Raw genomic sequence first — 16,836 nt, forward strand, 5'->3', positions numbered from 1 at the left:
CTCATTGGCCCTACGTACTAGTTGCTTTAAAGTTGTATTTAAGGTTCTAACCGTGTTTCTGTCTCCTTTTGCTTTTGCTTTCCTCCTCTCTTTAACCATTTTGAGAGTTTCTTCAGTCATCCACTGAGGTCTTTCTCTCTTTTTAACTAGAGGTATTGTCTTTTTGCCTTCTTCCCTGATAATATCTCTGACTTCACTCCATAGTTCATCTGGTTCTCTGTCAACTAAGTTTAAAGCCTCAAATATGTTCCTTATTTGATCTTTATATTCTTCTGGGATGTTATTTAAATTATATTTTGGCATTATGATTGCTTTGTTGTTCTTCTTTAGCTTTACTCTGATCTTCGATACAACCAGTTCATGATCGGTACCACAGGCTGTTCCTGGTCTTGTTTTCGCAGAGAGTATGGAACTTCTGTTATCAATTATATAATCAATTTGATTCCTATATTGACCATTTGGTGATGTCCATGTGTGCAGTTGTCTTTTCGGTTGCTTGAAAAATGTGTTTGCAAGAAACAAATTATCGGCTTCACAGAATTCAGTAAGTCTTTCTCCTGCTTCATTTCTGTCCCCGAAGCCTCATTTCCCCTCAATTCCTAGTTCTTCTCTGTTCCTTACTTTTGCATTCCAGTCCCCCATGATTATCAAAACATCTTGTTTTGGTGTGTTATCAATTTTGTCCTGTACTTCTGTGTAAAATCTCTCTAAGTCCTCTTTTTCTGCATTTGCCGTTGGAGCATAGACTTGGATGATGGTTATGTTAATAGGTTTCCCATTTAATCTCACTGATATCACTCGCTCAGAACTTGTGTTGTAGCTCCTAATTGCTTTTGCTACGTCACTTCTCACTATTAATGCAGTGTTATACTTTTCTAATTAAGGAATCAAACAAGTTTAAATTTTGCTGGACTGTTGAAGAGGGCAGTGTATTTGTTTTGAAAACCTTCCCAATATGAGGCTTTTCTGGGAGTAAAGCTGCAATGCTGATTCCACATACCTGGGGGCTAATCCCATTGAATTCAGTAGGACTTACTTTTGAGTAGACATGGCTAGGATTGTGCTGAAAATCATTGGGACTTTTGAGTGAACATAGAAAAGGATTGTGTTGTAAATTTTTCTCTCCCCTTCTGATCCTTTTTTTAAAAGTAGTTAGGCAGGGTAACTTAGGTGTCACTGCTTTTATTTGGCAGGAAACTAATACTTATTTTTTTAAAAAAAATCTGCAATGGTCAACTTGTTTTGACAATAAACTATTATATGAGGTGTATGTATTTTTATATCTTCTCTGTGTGTATATATGGAATAATTCCAACAACCCTGTGAGGAAGGGTTGGAAACCAAGGCAGTTCACAGGAAGAAATAAAGCCATTTAAAATCCAATAACCATAACACAAGTATAAAACAGTAGCATAACAGCTAAAAGCGGCATGATTCTGAATTTTGGATTGGGTGAGTGAAGATCCTTAACACTGAACTGCAGTCCTGTGCATGCTTCCCTGGCTGAGTAAGCCCCATTGAATACATTGGGACTTGCTTCTGAGTAAACATGCATAGGATTTTACTATAAATATCTTTACAGGTTGTGCAAATGATAAACATATTTCACGTTCATGCTTACATAAATATTTCTTCATAGTATGTTTTCATATGTACTGATTTCACACTACGGTTGTAAATTATTATTTACAAATTGTTGTTTCCTCTACACTTTAAGTGTGCCTTTTTTCCTTGCGGTGGTTGTGGTCTTCCTCTGTTGTTTTCACCATGAGGGGCAGATTAGGCTGAGAGATGGTGCATAGCTCATGGTCACCCAGAAAACTTTGTAACTTATTTCCATTTTAAAATGTAATTAAAATGATTTATATGCAGGCAAAGTTTATGAAGTAATGCAGACCCACATAATACATTTAAAGCACATCCAACTCGCAGTTAAAGTGAATTACTTCCCCTAAAGAATCCTGGGAAGTGTAGTTTCCCTCTCACAGTTATAGTTCTTACCACCCTTAATAAACTACAGTGCCCAAGATTCTGTGGTGGGATTCACATGGTTCAAATGTGTGTTGAATGTGCTTTAAATGCATGGTGTGGATCTGCCCTAGGTATGCCGTGCATTCATTTGTGAGTTGAAAAGAACAATTTTAAAAGATACTTATTAAAAAGGGCTGTAGCTCAGTGGTAGGGCACAAGCTTTGCATGCAAAGGTCCAAAATTCAATCTCCGGAAGAGACTATTGCCTGGAATCCTGGAGAGCCAGTGGTAGTCCATGTCATCAGTACTGAGCTAGATGGTACCAAATGGTCTGAGTCAGTACAAGTCAGATTCCTTTGCGCCTAACAGTGGAAAGAGATCCAAGGGCCACAGTGACTCCAAAATTTATTTATGTATTTTATTTACAACATTTATATACTGCTTCATTGTAAAAAATCTCAAAGTGGTTTATAGAAGGAATTAAAACAATAAAATTATTGGCAAAATCAGTTAAAGACAGGTAGTTAAAAACATTCAAAATAATAAAACTAACACAGCCTGGGAAGAGTCCTGAAGGCCAAATAAAGAGGCCGGGGGGATGCATTTGGTCCCTGGGCCTGAGCTTCCTTACCCTTGCTGTAACTCAGCCATCCCAACTGAAAGAAAATGCAAAGTTATTCCTAGCAAAATGTGTGTTGTGTAACTTACCATACCAGTGACAAAAAGTAATATAACAAGTATGCATTGGAAGTTGCTTAAATAACAAGCAAATTCTTAATGAGTTTGGGTTGTCTTAAGGAAATAATATCACATGAGGGGAAAAAGCAGACACATTTTCAATTCTAGTTCCTGTCTAAGACCATAATCTGAAGCATAATTAATGTGAAGTCCCATTGAACTTACAATATGGGAAATACAGCCATCCTTCAAAATCTGCACACAAAAGTGTGCATAAAAATGAAAATAACATACAAAAATGCATTTTCTTAGGAGAAATTGCTTGCAAAAATTTGTACATGTCAAAACTGCATACAGAAATGTGTGTATTATGAAAAATCTACACTAAAATGCTGAAGAATTTCCATGAGGATTTTTTAAAAGAAAATCACAAGTTCCTGCAGAAATGTGGAGAACTGAATTTAAGACTGGAAAAATTAGAAACAAAGAGAACTAAAACTGACATATCCTTCCATCCCTAGTGGGGTGCAGGGTTTTTTATCATGCTTCCCCTGTTTTTGAGGTTCCTGTGATATGCTTGTGAATGTCCTTTAGTTCATTTTGCAAATCATCTCACCTGGGGCCTGCACTCTCCTGCATTCCAGGTTCCTGCAGGGGAAGCCATCTTGAGGTAACTCCTCCCATGGACCTTTTTCAGATCAGGAACTGCAGGCAGTCCAGGAGGCTGTAGAGAGCTGGAGTAATGTTTACTGGAAAGAAAAAAAAACATCATCCTTGACCACCTCATGACAATAAGGATGAACTCAAAACCCTGAACCCTCCGATATTCTAAAGACATTCTCAAGGGCCCTGAGAGTGAAGCAGAAATATGGGAACCTGTTTCCCAAGAGAAGTCAGATTTGGAGAAACTGGAAGACAGATTTCTGCACAGCACTGCACTTAACATTAAACGTTGAAATGCTAACTACAAGTGTTGGGAACACTTCTAGATGGGGCATTTGGGTGTGGGGAGAGGCACATAGCACCAGCCAATCCTGTCCACTCACAGCTGGACAGTATGTGAGGGCCAAGGGAAGGGAAAGGCAGTAATCTTCCCCCTCACTTCCTTTCCATGCAGAGAGTGTGTTAACTTAAATGAAGAAGGTTTAAACTGTTGAATTGTCTCACCCTTTTTTGAGAAATCCCAGGGAATACCAGACTCAAAACTTGACTTTGCCTATAGCTACAGTTCTCTTTTGCCTGAGTTCTGTCCCTGTGTTCTGATTCTTCATGACTTGAACTTCTTTGATAATGACAGTGGACACCTGAGCTTGACTATGATGCTGAATTAGGTATCTTAGTTTTAGATTCCACCTGAAAAACAAACTTGTCACTACTACAAGTTTAGGGAAAGGCAGAGAGAAAATTTAAAAAATAGGACGTGTTAACTTCTCCTTGAGAGTCCCTCCTTCTAGTCTTGTTCCTTACCTTTTGATTTTCCTTCCTGTTAGCAATCAAGGCAAACTTTTAAAATGACTACTATATAAAGGGCTAACTAAGCGATTGGAAACTAACTGTAGAAAGCAATTGGAATTTTTGTACTGGTTGCTTGGTTGATTTTTGTTCAGAAACCCTGAAAAGACCTCATGCTGAGCTGCACATATTGGGAAAATCAGAAATTAGGCGTGAGTTACAGCCCCAGTGGCCAGCCAGCCAGCTAGCTAACTGTAGTGTACATGGAAATATTTGAATTCCTCTGGGGTTGTTTTCATCCTTTGCCATAGTTTGCTACTCAAAAAGAAGAAGAAAAAAGCCACTGGGATTGTGAATACAGTAAAGGGCTTTAAAACAATAAAGGGTAATGTAGGACAGATTTTTTTTCAGATCACTTTACATTATCTCTTTATTTCACCTTTAGCAATACGCACCCAATCCTGCTCTACACAGTAATAACTGCAGAATAAACAAACTCTTATTTCTTCCTGAAGGCAAACAAATATACTTCTTTATTGCTGTCTGCGTAGAGAACAGAACTGAAACTGAAAAGCAGAGCAAAGGAAAGTCCAAGGGATGGAGTCTAACTCTAGTCCATAATACAAAGTTCTAATATTTAATTCTTCAAGGGTCATGTTACTATGCAGACTCCCCCCCCCCCCAGGATCACTTCAATAATTATAGGGTGATTGTGATAATGAAAAATCCACTGTCATTCAGGGGAAATCTTGAGTGAGCAGACTTTTGGGGGCTCTTCCAGATGATGATTTTGTTGTGCGCTTGTCTTGCCTTATTAACTGAATGTTTTAGAGGGTCCTATTCTTAAATTGCTCCTGTTTTTTAAAACAAGCTATCATTCTTTAAAGAGCCAGTGTGGTGTAGTGGTTAAGGTGTTGGACTACAACCTGGGAGACCAGGGTTCAAATCCCCACATAGCTATGAAGCTCACTGGGTGACCTTGGGCCAGTCACTGCCTCTCAGCCTCATGAAAACCCTATTCATAGGGTCGCCGTAAGTCGGAATCGACTTTAAGGAAGTACATTTACATCTACATCATTCTTTAAATGAGGTTGTCATTGTCTGTCATGTCACAAATTAAAAAGAAAACAATTTAAAAAGAATCTGGCGGGGAGCACAGGTCTGGAGAGGCGATGCCCAAATTTGCTTCCACCTGACTACAGGGCTGTTTCTTCCCAAAGCAGAGCTCAAATAGTACCCCCCAGCTAGGGCCAGCCACTTCAGAAAACCTTGCTTACATCATTCAGACACCACTTCCTGCCCTCATCATGTTCTCTCTCTCTCCCTCTGTCCCCTGGTGTCACCTGATGCAGATTGCTTCACCCTGCTGCATGGCAGGGCCAATCCTGTAAGGTGTACATCTTTATTTTATGGGTGTGAACTGCAACATACCTAGCTCTTGAAATGCCAGACTTCTCCATTAACCGGGTGTTGGTATATTTGCCACCAATGCGAGAGCTCAAAGAGGATCTCCCACTTTCTTCAGGCTGGGCCAAACAATCAGATCAGTGAATGCAACTGTCTCATCGTCTTCACAACCCTTGCAACTGTTGAGGAAGCCCCTTCAGTTTTATCAGCCCTTTGGAAGCGACGGAGACCCTCATAACCCAGAGGTGCTCATTTTTCCTAGATCCCTTTGAACTGGTCATCCATAAGAGATTGATTAGATAAGAAAACCTTCATCACTCTGATGTCTTGAGGTACTCACCATATTTCCCTCCTCCATTTCCCCCTATCATCCCTAAATCTGCCAGTTGTTACCTAATTATGCTGTAGTTTAAATCTCAGTGGACTCAATTTATAAAAAAAACCCACGCCTCCTAGCCCTAGATTTAACAAAGAATAGTAGGCAAAGCAACAACAACCAACCTTCCATTCTTACCAGTCAATCAAGGAATCAGAGTCAAATAATTACTGCTTAACCTCAAATGGCAACTGGCTAATCCAGCACTGTCTTAAGAGGGGTGGGTGGCAGGAGATACAACAGCTGCCTTAACTAGGAGCCACCATGCCAACAACCTTTGGCTAGGCCATGTGACAACTGGCCTGCCTCACTCTTCAGAAAGCCTCAGGCCTGCGCATGCAGCCTTCCAGGCCTTTCAGTCTGGTCCTTGTGATTCTCCCCAGGCCATACTCCTCACTGCCCCTGCTCCACACCATCCTCAAATGCTTTTTCCTGGCTAGAATGGGTCCTTAAACTATGGTAATATCCCTTGCTTGTTGGAATGGAAAGGTGTCTGTGTAGAAACTTCTGATTTTGCATGGTTTGAATGTAGCCTCCTGTGCAGAGGAAAGAGTCGTATCTGTTGCACCATCCTTCGCAGGCAGGAGGAGGACTCTGCTAGGATGCCCATGAGGGAATGTGGCCCTTTCCCACTCTTGTCTTAATGGGTGGAGACAAATTCCACCCCCACCCCACAGAAAATGCAGGAGTTTTGTGGACATCATTTTTTTAATTGCATATCCCAGCTGATGGCATCTATTGCTCAAAATTCAGGTTCTAGTGAATGTACAAGGAATTTCTGAGAATCTGTGGGAAACAGTTTGACAAGAGAGTGCTAACAGTGTGCATAACAATGAAGGAGAGATCAATACTTTGCAGAGTTATGTGATAATACGCTCTAGTTTGTGACAAGTCTTTTTAGGCCCAATAAAAGGAGATTTTCTCCTTTTCAGTTTAATTTAAAGCAACTTTGGTTTGTCTATTGTTTTCATGTAAACTTTTAATCTGCTGTATTAACTTGCCTCCAGCAAATTACGTCTATAGGATGTTTTCCAAACTGAACAATTCTAGGGGGATTCTAAACTGTCTTTATCAAATACTACATGAAGAAAAAAATCTGTTACTTGAGAGGCATGCAGGCAGAGACATAAAAGTCATATAAAACCATATTAATTTTTTTAAAAAGAAAGCTCTTTAGAGTAAAACCATCTAAATAGCAGCTGCTATAATAAATTTTGCATGTGGTGTAAAGTGTTATGGAGGACAGCAACAAGGGTAGGGAAAATGTAAATAAGATTGCCAAATTAGTAGAAGCTGTAAGTAAAGAGTATGCCACTACTGCTATAGTTCCAAGAAGTCCCCCAACATTAGGAACATTTCTTCTAACTATGGCGTTCCCGCCTTTGCGGGGGCGTGTTTGCCGCCACCCCAATTCTTTGGAGGACTCGTGTAGATTCTATAAAATTCTCAACTGAGCCACGTGATATCGTTCACCAATTAGGGATAGGGTTTGAGCAGCAATATATAAGGCTGCTCTACCCTTAATGCTTGCCTTTTTTGCCTTGCGACACCCTCCCTCCCTCCCTTGTCAGTATGGGTTCTGCTAGTCGCCAAATGGGGCTGAGTAGGAATTTTTTGGGGGGGAATCCTGATTTCACAATCCCTTTGGTTTTGCCTACTCCATACTGCTTGGGTTTAATTCAATTGGCGTGCCTTTATCCAAAATTGTCTGACATGATAGGAAAACCTCTGCCTCTAAACTCCTCAGGACCACATAGGATGAGAAGTGAGCGGAAAGTGAATGCGCTGGAGATTCATGCTTGGAACACTAAATCACAATTTGGCATCATGTTCGAGCCAGGCCACTGTACACTGGAAAACTTTCACACTTTTATGCCATAGTAGAGGAGGAGAACACTCACCTCTGCAGTTTGAGAGGTTCAGGCTTTCAGAGTTGCTTCCTTCATGAATATTCTGGCATGTGCATTTTAGAAAATGAAGGGTTGTTTCAGATATAACAATTGCTCCAATATGAGTGCCCAGAGCATGCATGGTTACCAGTCATGCTTCAATGTTTGTTTATGTGATGTGGTGGTTCTATCTGGGTGTTGTATACATGGCCAACATTATTTCTGCAATGGCTGTAGCTTGAAAAACTGCCACCACAATTCTGAAAATCTTAGTGGACATAGTGTATACATTCTTTATTTGCTAATTAAATTTCTTACCTGCCCTTCAAGGAAAGATCCTAGGGCATCTAACAAACAATTTAAAAAATACCATACAATACTTAAAAACACATTTAAACATAGAAAAACAGCACCTTTCAAAAGCAGAGGCATGTGGAAATTGAAAAAACACACCCCAGCACCCCTGAGCAAAAGCCTGGGTAACGAGGTGAGTCTTGACCTGCCAATGAAACCTATGTAATGTTGGTGTAGTGCACTCTATGGAAGATGGCTTTGAAGACTGTTCTGACATAGCTTCAGAATGCTGCTGCAGAGTTCTGTTTTTTGGAGCCTGTGGCTCTGTTGCAATTTTAATCTGTAGCAGCTGCTGATGTGTTTTTGAAACAAATTCAAGTCATCTATAGGTTGGGTCTACTACATATGAAGAACTGCCTGTTTCTGCATGATTCTGCCTAACAGTGAGATCTGGGGGGGGGCTTTCTCACATCCCACCACTGACTGAAGTGCATTTGGGGAATAAATGGGACAGAGCTTTCTTGGTGATGGCACAATCTCTTGGGGAAGGATAGGATCCCATTCACGTTTTAAAGATCAACAACTCCTTGTTGAGAAGGATGAGGGCCAGTGTGGTGTGGTGGTTAGACTGTTGGACTAGGACCTGGGAGACCAGAGTTCAAATTCCACACAGCCATGAAGCTCACTGGTTGACCTTGGACCAGTCACTGCCTCTCAGCCTAATCTACCTCAAAGGGTTGTTGTGGGGATTAAATGAAGAGGGGGAAGAACCATGTTTGTAAGCCACCTTAAGCTCCTTGGAGAAAAGGTGGGATAATAATAATAAGAACAACAAGAACAACAAGAACAACAAGAACAATAACAATAATAATAGAAGGCAGTTATAAGACATCTCCCCCATTCCTAGCTTGGATCCTAACTAGCCCTCCATGAATTGAAGTGCTCCTGCCATTCATGGAGAAAACTGGGATCCAGAAGAGGCTGTCACTGACATGGGGGGAAGGGAATCCTTTTTCACACATCCCCTCCTTGTGTCTGCAGCTCCCTGCACTGCCATTCATTCTGTTCCAGAGCAGATTGTTGAGGGGCAAAGTGGCTGCAGAAGAAAGGGGAGGCCAGTATATATAATTGCCACACAATTTTGCAAGCTTGGGCATGGTGTTAGCTGATCTCCACTCATAGGATGCTCCCAACAACAGAACTTTAGTTAGGATCTAACTATCCATTATTTTTTGTTGATATGATTTTAGCTTGATATTGTTTGATTACATGTAAGCTCCCTTGGGTATGAGAAAAATAAAGATGAGATATAAATGGAAATTAACAAACAAACAAAATGTATGGACTAGCTCTGCATCTGCAAACCTAAAAGTGATTTAACTGGATGCTAGTTTCAGCTATACTGTTGCATATGGGACTACTTTAGAACCAAGAAATGTTACTGCAAGCAGGGCTGCACCAGACATGACTGGACCCTTGGGCACCAGCCTGCCCTGGGCTCACTGCACCATAGTTCAGCACCCCGCTGATACAGGCAGCATGGGGCTAATAAGCCTGCCTGCATGTCCCACCTTCCTCTCATGTCATGTGAATGACATGCGGTCATAACAGGGAGTGAAAGAAGATGGCGGCGTAGGAGGATGCTGTGATTAGAGCTCCGCCGTTTTATATCTTTTTTAACATCTTTTAACATTCTTTGGCATCGTTTTAACATCGTTCTAACATCTTTCGGGGGTTCGAGAGACAACCTGTGTAAGCAAGCGACTCTTCCCCCCCGTTTTTCCCCTCTTCTATTCTGGCTGCCTACTGGAGGTGGCTGAGGGGCTCGGCAGTAAGAACGCCAACAGTAAGAACAGCAAGAACAGCAAGAACGCCACAGATGGAGCGAACGTAACTTACCATCTGCTACAGGGCTGAGGCTGCGGAGTTCGGGAGAGGAGTGGGGGGGACGGCCCATGCCTTCTCTGTTGTCGTTGGTCCCGACTGTGGCTTGTGCATCTCTGTTGCCGCCGTTGTGTTTCCACCGTGGCCCGTGCTTCCTTCGCGGCTTGCGCTCTCGCAGCAGCCTGTGATTTTTTTTTTCATCGCCGCCGCTGCGGCCTGCGTTCTCGGCCTGGCGTGTGCCTCTCTCCGCCTCTGTTGTGGTCTGTGCTCTCTGTCGCGCCACGGCCCGTGTTTTCGTCATTGTTGCCGCTGTGGCTTGTGCTCCTGCAGTGGCTCATGTTCTTCCTGTCGTCACCGCTGTGGCCTGTGTTCCATGCTTGACTTGTGCCTTTTGCCGCCGTCACCGCTTTCCGCCTGCATTTCCCATCGTGGCCCGTGTTTCCTTGGTCGTTGCCGCAGCGTCCTGTGTTTCCATCGCGGCCTGGGCTTTCCATTGTTGCTGCAGCGGCCGCGCTCCCTGCAACCGCTTGGTTGCCTCCTGGGGAGGGTGGCGTCCCCTGGGGACCTCGGGGTGCCTTCTTGCTTGGTGAGGAGGAGGCAGTCAGCAGCGGGTGCGGTGCAGTGGACCTGAGTCGCGGCGGTGCCTGTTTCACCTTTGGCACCCTTGTCGGTGGTGGGGGGGAGAAGCCGTGACATCAGTAGTGCGGCGCCTTTCACTGACCCCAACGCTGGAGCAAGATAGAAGAAGTGTCGATGCCTGCTTTTATATAGTGTGGGGGATTGTGTTGGTGTTTTGATTTTTGAATGAATGTGGGTGTGTATATGTGTTTTTGTCTGATGTGAATGTGTATTTGTGTTTGTATTTAAGTTTTATTATGTGCCTGGGAAGGGGTTTTTACCATCAATTGGGGGGACCTGAGGGGGCCCCAATTGGTGTAGTGACGGGCAGAGGGAGGTATGGCGCTGTGCGAAGGACGGGCCAGGTAAGGGGAACGCGGCCCAGACATGTAGTGGCTGTGCCGTGTTCCGGTCCTTCTCACATCCGCAGAGTTGCTGGTTGTCCTCTCAGCCAGCCCTCGGATCTCCAGTTGCTGCTTTTAAATGCCAGATCGGTACATAATAAAACCTCCCTCGTCCATGATTTAATTGTGGATGAGGCAGCCGATCTGGCATGTATAACCGAGACCTGGGTGCGTGAACAGGGAGGAGTTGGCCTTTCCCAGCTTTGCCCACCAGGGTACTTGGTTCAGCATCATGGTAGATCCAAGGGTTGGGGAGGTGGGGTCGCTGTGGACTATAAGAGTTCCATCTCACTCATCAAGCACCATGTCCATGTAGTTACTGGTCTGGAGTGTTTGCACCTTGTGTTGGGTCAGAGGGACAGACTGGGAATCTTGTTGGTGTACTGCCCACCTTGCTGCCCAACGGCCTCCCTAACTGAGCTGACGGAAGTGGTCTTGGAGGTATTGCCGAGATCCCCTAGACTATTAGTACTGGGGGATGTCAACATCCATGCTGAGGCTACTTTATCCGGGGCGGCTCAGGACTTCATGGATTCCATGACAACCATGGGGCTGTCTCAATATGTTAGTGGCCCAACACACATGTCGGGGCATACTCTAGATCTTATTTTTGCTACTGGACATGGAGATGGTGATCTGGAGGTGGGGAGTTTTACATCTCTCCCTTTGTCATGGACAGATCACCACTTGCTGAAGTTTAGACTTTCAGTGGCTTTTACCCTCTGCAAGGGTGGGGGACCTATTAAATTGGTCCGCCCCCGGAGACTAATGGATCCTGAAGGTTTTCAAAGGGTTCTGGGGGATTTTCCGGCTGATAAGACTGGCACTCCTGTCGAAGCCCTGGTCGAACTGTGGAATGCGGAGATGACCAGGGCTGTTGACACGATTGCTCCTGCGGGCCCTCTCCTGTGTAGAGTTCATACAGCTCCATGGTATACTCCGGAGCTGAGAGCGATGAAACAAGATAGGAGGCGGCTTGAGCGGAAGTGGAGGCGAACTCCCGATGGATGCAACTATGAGCTGGTGAGTGCTTCCACTAAACTGTATTTCGGAGCGGTGAAGGTGGCAAAGAAACAACATTTCGCCGCCACTATTAAGTCATCTCTTTGCCGCCCAGCGGAGCTTTTTAGAGTTGTCCGAGGGCTACTTCATTCTGGCCCTCAGGACATGATAGAGTCATCGGTGGCCCGCTGTGATGAGTTTGCTGGACACTTCCAGAATAAGATCTCATGCATTCGTTGGGACTTAGACTCCCAGTTTATAGCAGCCGATCCTAATGAGGTGTCCGGAGCACAGTCTTGTCAGGTTTTATTGGATGAGTTTTAGTCGGTTCAGCTCGAGGACGTGGACAAGGTGCTTGGACAGGTACGTGCAACTACTTCGGTACTGGATCCTTGCCCCTCTTGGCTGATAAAAACTAGCAGGGATGGAACAGCTGGTTGGGCCAGAGAAGTGATAAATGCCTCTTTACGAGAGGTCCCTGGCCATCTGAAAGAGGTGGCAGTGCGACCACTTCTGAAAAAGCCTTCCTTGGACCCAGAAAATCTCAACAGCTATAGACCAGTAGTGAATGTTCCATTCCTGGGCAAGATCTTGGAACGAGTGGTTGCTGACCAGCTCCAGACGCTCTTGGATGAAACCGATTATCTAGACCCATTTCAATCGGGTTTCAGGCCTGGTTTCGGCACTGAGACAGCCTTGGTCGCCCTGTATGATGACCTATGTCGGGAGAGGGACAGAGGGAGTGTAACTCTGTTGATTCTCCTTGATCTCTCAGCGGCTTTTGATACCATCGACCATGGTATCCTTCTGGAGAGGCTTGCAGAGTTGGGAGTTGGTGGTACTGCTTGGCAGTGGTTCCGCTCCTACTTGTCGGGTCGTCTCCAGAAGGTAGTGCTTGGGGAACATTGCTCGACTCTGTGGGTTCTCCAATGTGGAGTCCCGCAGGGGTTGGTTCTGTCTCCCATGCTTTTTAACATCTATATGAAGCCGTTGGGTGTGGTCATCAGGAGATTTGGAGTGCGCTGCCATCAGTATGCTGATGACATGCAGCTCTACTTCTCCTTTTCATCTTCTTCAGGTGAGGCCGTCAATGTGCTGAACCGTTGCCTGGCCGTGATAATGGACTGGATGAGAGCTAACAAACTGAGGCTCAATCCAGACAAGACTGAGATGCTATTGGTGTGGGGTTTCTCTGATCAGATGGTGGATATATACCCTGTCCTGGACGGGGTTACACTCCCCCTAAAGGAGCGGGTTCGTAGTCTGGGAGTTCTTTTAGATCCTTTCCTGTCACTGGAGGCTCAAGTAGCCTCGGTAGCACGGAATGCGTTCTACCAACTTCGGTTGGTAGCCCAGCTACGTGCCTATCTGAGCAGGGAGGACCTCACATCAGTCATACATGCTCTGGTAACCTCGCGACTGGATTACTGCAATGCGCTCTACGTAGGGCTGCCTCTGAAGACAGTTCGGAAGCTACAGCTTGTGCAAAACGCAGCAGCCAGATTGATAACGAGGACCAAGTGGTCCGAACATATAACACCTGTTCTGGCTCGCCTGCACTGGCTTCCAATTTGCTTCCGGGCCAGATTCAAAGTGCTGGTTTTGACCTATAAAGCCTTATACGGCGCAGGACCACAATATCTGTTGGAACGCCTCTCCCAATACGAACCTGCCCGTACACTGTGTTCTACATCGAAGGCCATCCTCCGAGTTCCAACTCATAGAGAAGCTCGGAGGGTGGTAACAAGAACTAGGGCCTTCTCAGTGGTGGCCCCCGAACTGTGGAACAGTCTCCCTGATGAGGTGCGCTTGTCGCCGACATTGTTATCCTTTCGGTGCCAAGTTAAAACCTTCCTCTTTTCTGAGGCTTTTTAATCTAACTTAATTCAGTTTTAAATATGTGTTGTAATTGTTTTTAGCTTTTTGTATTTTTTGTATTTTTGTTGTATGTTATTATTGGATTTTATTGTATATATTTGTATTGCTTTATTGTACACCGCCCAGAGAGCTATGCTAGTGGGGCGGTATAAAAATGTAATAAATAATAAATAAAAATAATAAAAATGATGGTGGGGTGTGTGTGTCAGCCCCTTAGGGAAGCCTCTGCTGACATTGTGGATGATGGCAGTCAGGCATGCACAGTGTGCACAGCATTCACACTGATGGGAGAGGTAGGTGGGACATCTGTGTAGGCTTATTGAAGCCCGCACTGTCTGTAGTGTGTGTGTGTGTGTGTGTGTGTGTGTGTGTGTGTGTGTGTGTGTGTGTGCCTGGGAGCTCCTTCTCTGCAATCCATGACAGGTTGGGTTGCAGGACCCGACACTGCTGAAGATCATGGAATGGGAGCACCACCCTCCCACCCTAAGGAGGGGCCCTTGACCCTCTGGCCCTCTGGACCACAAGGGCCCTTGACCAGGGCCCAACCTGGCCTCCTTCTGGCGCCGGCCCTGACTGCAAGTTAAATATACTTAGAATTTCAATGTAAAGTACTAAACTATAAAGTGAAATTGAAAAGGGGGTTGTGAGCAAGATTTGAATTATAGTTTTTCATAGGTATTTTATGTAGTAATAAGCAATTTAGAAAGTCAGGCTTTTTATCTTTTTTCAAATATAATTAATGCTACTATTTTTAACTGCAGCACAGTACATTACAGTGTTAAACTAAAACTAGCATGGTTCCTTAGCTGAATAATGTTTTAATACTTTTGTAAAAATTTAATGTATTACTTATAAAATATCAGTAAATTAGCCCCATGTAAAAGTGGAGATGAGCTTACATTAATATAAAAGAAATGTAATTTTTATAAAAAATATCAACAAAACCATCCTTTGGTTATTCTTTTCATACTCATACACCAAAAATATATTAAAAAATCAGGACGTGATTTTAATGTGGTTATTTATTTTCTTATTGTTCTCCTGGTGTCAGAAGAACCAAATATTCAGTACCCTGTAAATTAATCATCTTTTAAGCTGGGTAGGAATGCTTGTAGAAACAGTTGGCCACCTGTTATATATCACAGAAGAAACAGGAAACACAACTGGATTATGCTTCCTGTTTCCTGTGCATCTTTGGAATGGCCAAGAAGCATCATTCAGGACATTCTGAGAATAGAAATATGGCAGCTACTAACCCAGGAGGAGAGGAGAGAGTTTTCCACTTCCTGCTCTCAAAATACACTTCTACCCCCAATATAGTTTAAATGACTATGAATGGGGCCATGAAAGGGGGAGTATTTTTGCTCCGCACCCCTTTATATCCATTTAACAATCATATACCAATGTAACTACCAGTTTAACTATAAAATAATCTTTGGAACTGAACATTGCTTGGAGTGCTGAGAATTTTCTGTTATGATTTCTCTCATTGAACTACAGTTTCCAGGATTCCCTGGTGAAACGAAACAGCTATTAAGCACCAGTCTGTAGTGTAGAGGTTTTTATTGTTCCAATACATAAAGTATACTTGACACTTAAAATACTGTATGCTCAGATGAATGTTTCTTATATGGAATAGAAAGCAAAAGAGAGCACATTTTAACAATTTGTTTGGTAGCCAATGAAGTATTTTTATTCACTACTTGATTTTCAGGCAAGGAATCGGTCAGTATTGAAATATTCAAAACCACCAAATTATTAGTCAAATACCTTAACAATAATTTAGGCTCTCACTTACTTGTGAGTAAGCTCCACTGAACTTGATGGAATTTACGTCTGAGTAGACATGTATGGAACTGCATTATTAATAGTTTGTGTGTGGGGCACTGAAGAAGCTTTCACACTTAAACAATTATATAAATTAAATGTGTGTGTTGCATGGGCCTTAGGTTTAACAGCATCTTATGGTCACAAGTTACATATTGCTAAATTTTATGGAATCACCATTATGAAATTATTAAAATCTTGAGTATGTGATACTGAAGATTTCACTATCAGCAATATGTGTCATATAGGGTTGTCAGATCTCCGTTTTTCAGCCTGAGACTCCGATTTCTGGGGGTCCCCTCCGGCTCTTCGGCTGACACCTTAATCTCCAGACTTTCAGCTTTCATTTTAAAAGAAATTAAGTTTCTAGGTGGTCTGGTTCCAGAGATACACACCAAAACGACAGCCGCTCCCACAACTTCTTGGTTGGTCTAAATTCTGCTCTAATCCCTGCCCTTTCAGGATTTTAGCCAATAAAAAATCAGGATTGTGATTGACAATAAAGACAAAAATGTAGAGTCAAATTGAATTGTCTGCCTTCAAGTAGATTCTGACTTATGGCAACCCTATGAACAGAGTTTTCATGGTAAGAGGTATTCAGAGGGGGTTTACTATTGCCTCCCTCTGAGGCTGAGAGGCAGTGACTGGCCCAAGGCTCACAAATGTGTTTTTTCCTGCTTTTCTGAACATCTCACAGATTGAATAAGTAAGCTTTCAGTCTTTTTCTCTCCTATGTGTAGGAATCAGACAGATTTAAATTTTGAAGACGGCAGTGTTTTGCAAACTTCCCAAATTGAAGCTTTAACCTTCTTTTCTCTTCTCCCAAGCATTTTAACAGCATTTGAATAACATGTGTTTTTAACTTGCTTATCTGTTTTTATGGTTTAAATTTGTATACTTGTTTTTAATGTTTTTAATTGTTGTAAACCACCCAGACAGCTTCGGCTATGGGGCAGTATATAAATGCAATAATAATAATAATAATAATAATAATAATAATAATAATAATAATAATAATAATAATAATAATAATAATAATAATAATAATAATAACAACAACAACAACAACAACAACAACAACAACAATAATAATCTAGTACTTGATTTTCCAGAGTAAACATACCCAGAGTAAAACCCATTGAATTCAATAGGACTT

Source organism: Rhineura floridana, chromosome 5, assembly GCF_030035675.1.
Source record: "Rhineura floridana isolate rRhiFlo1 chromosome 5, rRhiFlo1.hap2, whole genome shotgun sequence".
Classification (NCBI taxonomy): Eukaryota; Metazoa; Chordata; class Lepidosauria; order Squamata; family Rhineuridae; genus Rhineura; species Rhineura floridana.